Source organism: Somniosus microcephalus, unplaced genomic scaffold (genome assembly GCF_052327205.1).
Source record: "Somniosus microcephalus isolate GS21.2 unplaced genomic scaffold, FLI_Smic_1.0 scaffold1686, whole genome shotgun sequence".
NCBI lineage: Eukaryota > Metazoa > Chordata > Chondrichthyes > Squaliformes > Somniosidae > Somniosus > Somniosus microcephalus.
This window is the reverse complement of record NW_028226873.1, coordinates 1-6,665: the sequence shown is the minus strand read 5'-3', so window position 1 is coordinate 6,665 and position 6,665 is coordinate 1. Positions and strand designations below refer to the sequence as shown.

The 6,665-nt window shown below is 44.1% G+C and overlaps 1 pseudogene across 1 annotated transcript; it reads left to right on the top strand.

Moving 5' to 3' along the window:
* Positions 1–338: 338 nt before the first annotated feature.
* LOC147080349 (homeobox protein Hox-C6-like) lies at positions 339–3,240 on the top strand (annotated as a pseudogene). Its single transcript, XR_015077365.1, has 2 exons — positions 339–846; positions 2,723–3,240. The product of XR_015077365.1 is annotated as a homeobox protein Hox-C6-like (transcript).
* The last annotated feature ends 3,425 nt before the right edge of the window (positions 3,241–6,665 follow it).

The following is a 6,665-nucleotide window of genomic DNA, read 5'->3' as shown; positions in this document are numbered from 1 at the left end:
AAGTGGCTGTTGGATTTTAAATCACCCTTTCTTTCTCTCTGTCTCCCACACGCACCTCCCGTGATTTAATTCCCCCCCCCCCCACCCCCTCCCCAAGTTTCTGGTCAAACTCTTGACACTGAAGCCAATTGCGGTCGTTCACTTGGTGTTTTGGCCTCAAGGATAAAGAGGAACAATTTTTAACCCCCCCCCCCATCCTTCTCTCTCTCTCTCTATCTCTCTCTACCACCACCCCCCCCTCTCTCTCTCTCTCCTCGCCTTCCTGACACAGATATGCTATTGGACAGAATTCAGGTCAGGTGACAGTGTCATTTTTTTGCCTTGTGCTGTACCGAAGTCTCTGCTTATAACAATCTTGCTAACAGTATCCAAAAGTCCAGTCTAGGAATAATATATATAATATATTATTGAAATCACACACTATAGGGGGCGGGGGTTGGGAGGCGAAAGCACCCGCGCATTCAGTAATGAATTCCTACTTCGCCAACCCTTCGCTGCCTTGTCACATCAGCAGCAGTCAAGACCTGCTCCCCAACGCAGGTCTCAGCTCAGCCGCTTTCGACCCGGTCCGCCACTTGCCTCCTACGGAGCGACGGTGTCCCCGAACAGAATCTACCCGGCCCCTTACTACCCTGCCTCGCAGGACAACGCCGTCTTCGGCTCGGGGCGGGCGCCCTTCGAGTACGGCCCCGACGCCTTCTACCGGAGAAAGACCTGCCCGCCCACTGCCGGCAGAGCAGCGCCGGGCAGACCGCCGCCCACGATCACAGCCGAGGCGGGCCCAGAGAACGGGAAAAGCACTTTCCCCCATCTACCCGTGGATGCAACGAGTCAACTCTCACAGCGGTGAGTAGGTAGAGCGTTGGTAAAGGACTTGTGTTTGTAGATTTATCAATTACATTAAACCCCCCCTAGATCTGGATGACTAGAGTGAGAGAGAGAGACACACACATACATGAGAAATTACAGGCATAAACATCAAAATAGATCTATAGAAACAGGCACAAGCATGTACATGGTATGTGAAAGAGAGTTCACTTTACACAATTATCTAAAATATATATGAGAGGCGCAATTTTCTACATTGTGTGTGAGAGAGATATGCATAGATATCCACATTAATTGAAAGAGGCACAATGTTCTACATCGTGAGTATGATATCTATATACATATAATTATCTACATTACATGAGAGAGACATAACTGTGTGTGAGAGAGAGATACATAAAGATGTACATTCTATGACAGAGAAAGAAACAGACATAATTATCTACAATTGTGTGTGTGTGTGAGAAAGATATGCAAAGATGTCCACATTAATTGAAAGAGGCACAATGTTCTACATTGTGTGTGTGATATCTATATACATATACTTATCTACATTACATGAGAGAGAGACATAACTGTGTGTGAGAGAGAGATACATAAAGATGTACATTCTATGACAGAGAAAGAAACAGACATAATTATCTACATTGTTTGTGTGTGTGAGAGAGAGTTACATAAAACGAGAAAATATACCTACATATCTACATATAGAGAGAGAGAAATTAAGACAGGCATAAACATTTATATAGAGTGAAAAACAGACACAAATATCTACATTAACTGAGAGAGAAAGACATCATTATCTACATTGTGGGTGAGATATATATATATATAATTATCCACATTATATGAAAGAGACACAATTGTGTGTGAGAGCGAAAAAATATATAAAATATCAAAATATATAAAGACAGACATAAACATTTATTATATATACTAAATGTTTATGTCTGTCTTTATATATTTAGACATTTATTATATATATAAATGTTTATGTCTGTCTTTATATATTTAGATATTTTAATATATTTTCTCGCTCTCTCACACACAATTGTGTCTCTTTCATATAATGTGGATATTATATATATATATAGAGAGAGAGAGAGTGAGAGAGAGGGAGAGGGAGGGAGGGAGCGAAAAACAGCGACAAGTATAAACAATACATGAGAGAGGAGATGGATATGTATAGACGCGCTGCACACACAAATATATTGTAGATCTATACGTGTGATATAGCCTTTCTCAGAAGGGTTATTGAGTGCCATAAAATGCCAGGTCAGTCCTTGGTTTACAAGCTGACACAGACCATCGATATTTAGGCTGCTCTTTGCGGCGTAAAGTTTTCAATGCAGGTGGGACCTCTTATTTATTGGGGGGGGGGGTTTTCGGGGAGAGAGAGAGAGGGGGGGGTGGTGGGGAGAAAAGGGAGGCTTTTAATCCCATCAGGAAACGCTTCCTGAAAAACATGCAACATCCGTTCACTCTCATAACAAAACCTGAAGAGAAACGAACTCGGAACACAAGACTGGCTGCTGGTTAGAAAAGAAAGATTCGCATTTTTTTTAAAATACATTCATGCCCACCTGAAAGCGCTTTCGCAGCCAATTTTGGTTTGAAGTGTGGTCACTGTTGTAATGTAGGAAACGCGGCGCCCAATTTTGGCGGCACAGCAAGATCCCACAAACAGCACTGTGATAAATGACCGGATTAATCTGTACTTTTGTCACCTTGGTTAATTAATAAATTGAAATTATGCGGGTCGGGGGTTGTGAAATGCTAGCTGATATATATATATATTTTTAACTCTTTCACCGTCTTCTAATGTTCGTCTCTGATATTTTTTCTCTCTCTTCCCACCTCCCCAATCCCCCCCCCCCCCCGGCGAATTGTACAGGGGTGGGCTACGGACCCGACCGCCGGAGGGGTCGCCAGATATATTCTCGCTACCAAACGCTGGAACTGGAGAAGGAGTTTCACTTTAATCGCTACCTGACGCGGCGCAGGCGGATTGAAATCGCCAACGCACTTTGCCTCACAGAGCGGCAGATCAAAATCTGGTTTCAAAACAGACGGATGAAGTGGAAGAAGGAAAGGAACCCGCCTGTGCCGGCGGCCGGCGTGCAAGAAGCTTCCCAGGAGAAAGAGAAGGAATAGCAAGCGAGCGAGCAAGCAACAAATTCATGGGTCGCTCCCCCTTCCTCTCCCTCCGCCCTGCAACCCTCAACTCTCAATAAAACGCGGGGTAAGCCGCCCCCTGCACTCTGTGTAATCCTTTTTTGTTTAACCCCTGCCCCCCCCCCCCGGAACTTCCCCCCCCCCCCCAAATTGAGATCACCACCTTTCAGGATCTATCAGAACGCTGGTGCTCAAGGGAGCGAGAACGCTGGAGAGAGAGACTTGGAAAAGAATGTTAGTAATGTACAGTGTTAATGGTCATCCGTGTACCGTGTGTGTGTGTGTGTATGTGTGTGTCTGTCTGTGTCCGCATTGTCTGGTCACTAAAAAAGGAGAGCCTGATGTTATTATTTAAGAATTAAAAAAAAAAATCACCCCATATTTTGCAACAAAAAAAACCCGAACATTTTACACTTTTTTTTTCTCCTGTAGAAATTTGGTTTTCAAAGCAACGAGGCTCGGAACGGTCTCAATGTGCAAAAAGTTGTGTGGAGTTTGTTTTCTATCTGAACGACGTTGGAGGGTTTTATTGGGGGTGAGGGGGGGGGGGAAGAAGATCATGTTAAATGTGTTTTTTTTTACTAAAAATATATTGTTGCTGTTTGAGAGGGGTGGGAGGGGGAAGGATTGGACTGGTTTGGGAGAGGGAGAGAGAGGACTTGTGTACCAGACCGAATATCGCGCCAGGGCTTGCGTGTAAACTAGATTTAAAGATTACAAAGCGGATGGGAAAAAAAAACCCACAAATCAACATTTAGAAACGGTGATAAATCTCTTCTAAATTGCCAGCGAAAAGGGAAAAGAGAGACACAGAGGGTCGGGGCAAAACTTCCAAACTCCACACACAAACACACAAAAACACACACAAACACACAGGCAGATCTATGTCTGAACATAATGCAACTAAAGTCAGATTCAGTATAGGAACAAATTAAAACTGAACTGAAGCCTATTGGAAATTTCACCTCGCTAGCGTTTACGTGCGGACAAGTAATTAGAATTCAAATTAAATCTAGTCTAATTTTGTTTGTTAACAATCGCACGCTCTTTCGACTGAAGGTAACAGATGAATTGTTTTAATTCTATCTAAAATTATAATTTTAAACCCCTCCAACAACAAACAACACGAAGATAAACCTCACATTTTAATTGATGCCCGCACTTCCAATACTCGCCTTGGAAATATTATTGAATGAATGAATGCATGAATGCAAATTTCGGTTTCTTAAATTTGAAATCCAAAATAGCAACCGGGCACCCGCCGAAAGGAAATACACACACGCCTATTTGTATATGTAAACCAGATATATGGGCAAAACCTCTATTGGTAACTAAGGACGCGGGTAAACAGGGAAATATTTGCTATAAAATTTATTAATAGTTAAATGGAGGGTGTGTGTGTAACCGGAAATAATACATCTCCCATAATATTTCGCATTTAAATCGCTCCAGCACCGAACGAGACCATTTAAAAGTGTTATTCTAAAATAAATAGAAACAGGTTATATCCACAATCACACTTACTGCTTCACGTAAAGGTAATAATTTGGGGAAAATAGAGATTTTTCTTTCCCCCCACCCGCCCTCCCCTCGCCAATACCAATAATGGCACAAACGCCAGGCTTCTGAAGATGTTACAGGAGAAAAACACACACCATAGATACATAGAGAGACACAACACACACACACACACACACACACAACATAGATATATAGGAAGGCGCGCACACACAGATAGACAAACAAAAATACACACATACAGACACACACATATATGTATAAGGACAGACACACACAGATATATAGGACACACACATACATATATTATAATATATAATAAGGACAGACACACCAGATATATAGGGACACACACAATCATATATTATATATATAATAAGGACAGACACACACAGATATATAGGGACACACACATACATATATTATATATATATAATAAGGACAGACACACACAGATATATAGGGACACACACATACATATATTATATATATATAATAAGGACAGACACACACAGATATATAGGGACACACACATACATATATTATATATATATAATAAGGACAGACACACACAGATACATAGGGACACACACATACATATATTGTATATATATAATGACAGACACACACAGATATATAGGGACACACACATACATATATATATATAAATAGGGACACACACACACACACAGATAGACCAACACACTCCCGTACAAACACAGATACATAGAAACTCGCTACACACAACCACGCACAGGTAGGGTGCGATATTGTGACTCGCAAAGGAAAAATGTAAGAGTTAGTCAGAGTTGAGCGGTCAGGAATCAGTTTACGGTCCGGGATGGTGTCTGGAATCACCTAATAAGAAAGCGCGTTAACGAGCTGCAGTTTGCGCTTTCGGCGTTTGGTTTGTGTGAGCGCTTCCCTGGAGGTGTCAAGTGTGAAGTCATTTTTGGACTCTTTGTTGAGTTAATGTGGTGTTGTGTGTGTGTGTGTGTGTGTGTGTGTGAGTGTGTGTGAGAGAGTGTGTGAGTGTGTGAGAGAGTGTGAGTGTGGTGGAGTCCCCTTGTCCAGCACCAGGTGTCGCTATAGTTCCACGTCTCCCGGCTCATTGTATCTATTTTGTACAATTGGCCCTGTGCTAATGAGACTGTTACAGAGAGGCATCAATTACACACTCCCTTCCTCCAGGGAAGGAGAGAGAGAGAGAATGTGAGAGAAAATGTGAGAGAGAGGGGAGGAGAGAGAGGGAATGTGAGGGGAGAGAGAGAGGGAATGTGAGGGAGGGGGGAGAGAGAGAGAATGTGAGAGGGAGCGGAGAGAGAGAGGGAATGTGAGGGGAGAGGGAAGAGAGAGAGAGAACGTGAGAGGGAGGGGAGAGAGAGAGAATGTGAGAGGGGGAGAGAGAATGTGAGAGGTGGGAGAGAGAGAGAATGTGAGAGGGAGGGGAGAGAGAGAGAGAATGAGAGGGAGGGAGAGAGAGAGAGAGAATGTGAGAGGGAGGGGAGAGAGAGAGGAATGTGAGAGGGAGGGGAGAGAGAGAGAGAATGTGAGAGGAGAGAGAGAGAGAATGTGAGGAGGGGAGGGGGAGAGAGAGAGAGAATGTGAGAGGGAGGGGAGAGAGAGAGAGAATGTGAGAGGAGGGGGAGAGAGAGAGAATGTGAGAGGGAGGGGAGAGAGAGAGAATGTGAGAGGGAGGGGAGAGAGAGAGAGAATGTGAGAGGGAGGGGAGAGAGGAGAATGTGAGAGGGAGGGGAGTGGAGAGAGAGAGAGAGAATGTGAGAGGGGAGGAGAGAGAGAGAATGTGAGAGGGAGGGGAGAGAGAGAGAATGTGAGAGGGAGGGGGGAGAGAGAGAATGCTGAGAGGGGAGGAGAGAGAGAATGTGAGAGGGGGAGAGAGAGAATGTGAGAGGGGGGAGAGAGAGAGAATGTGAGGGAGGGGGAGAGAGAGAATGTGAGAGGGAGGGGAGAGAGAGAGAGATGTGAGAGGGAGGGGGGAGAGAGAGAGAGAATGTGAGAGGGAGGGGAGAGAGAGAGAGAATGTGAGAGGGAGGGGAGAGAGAGAGAGAATGTGAGAGGAAGGGGAGAGAGAGAGAGAATGTGAGAGGGAGAGGGAGGGGAGAGAGAGGAGAATGTGGAGGAGG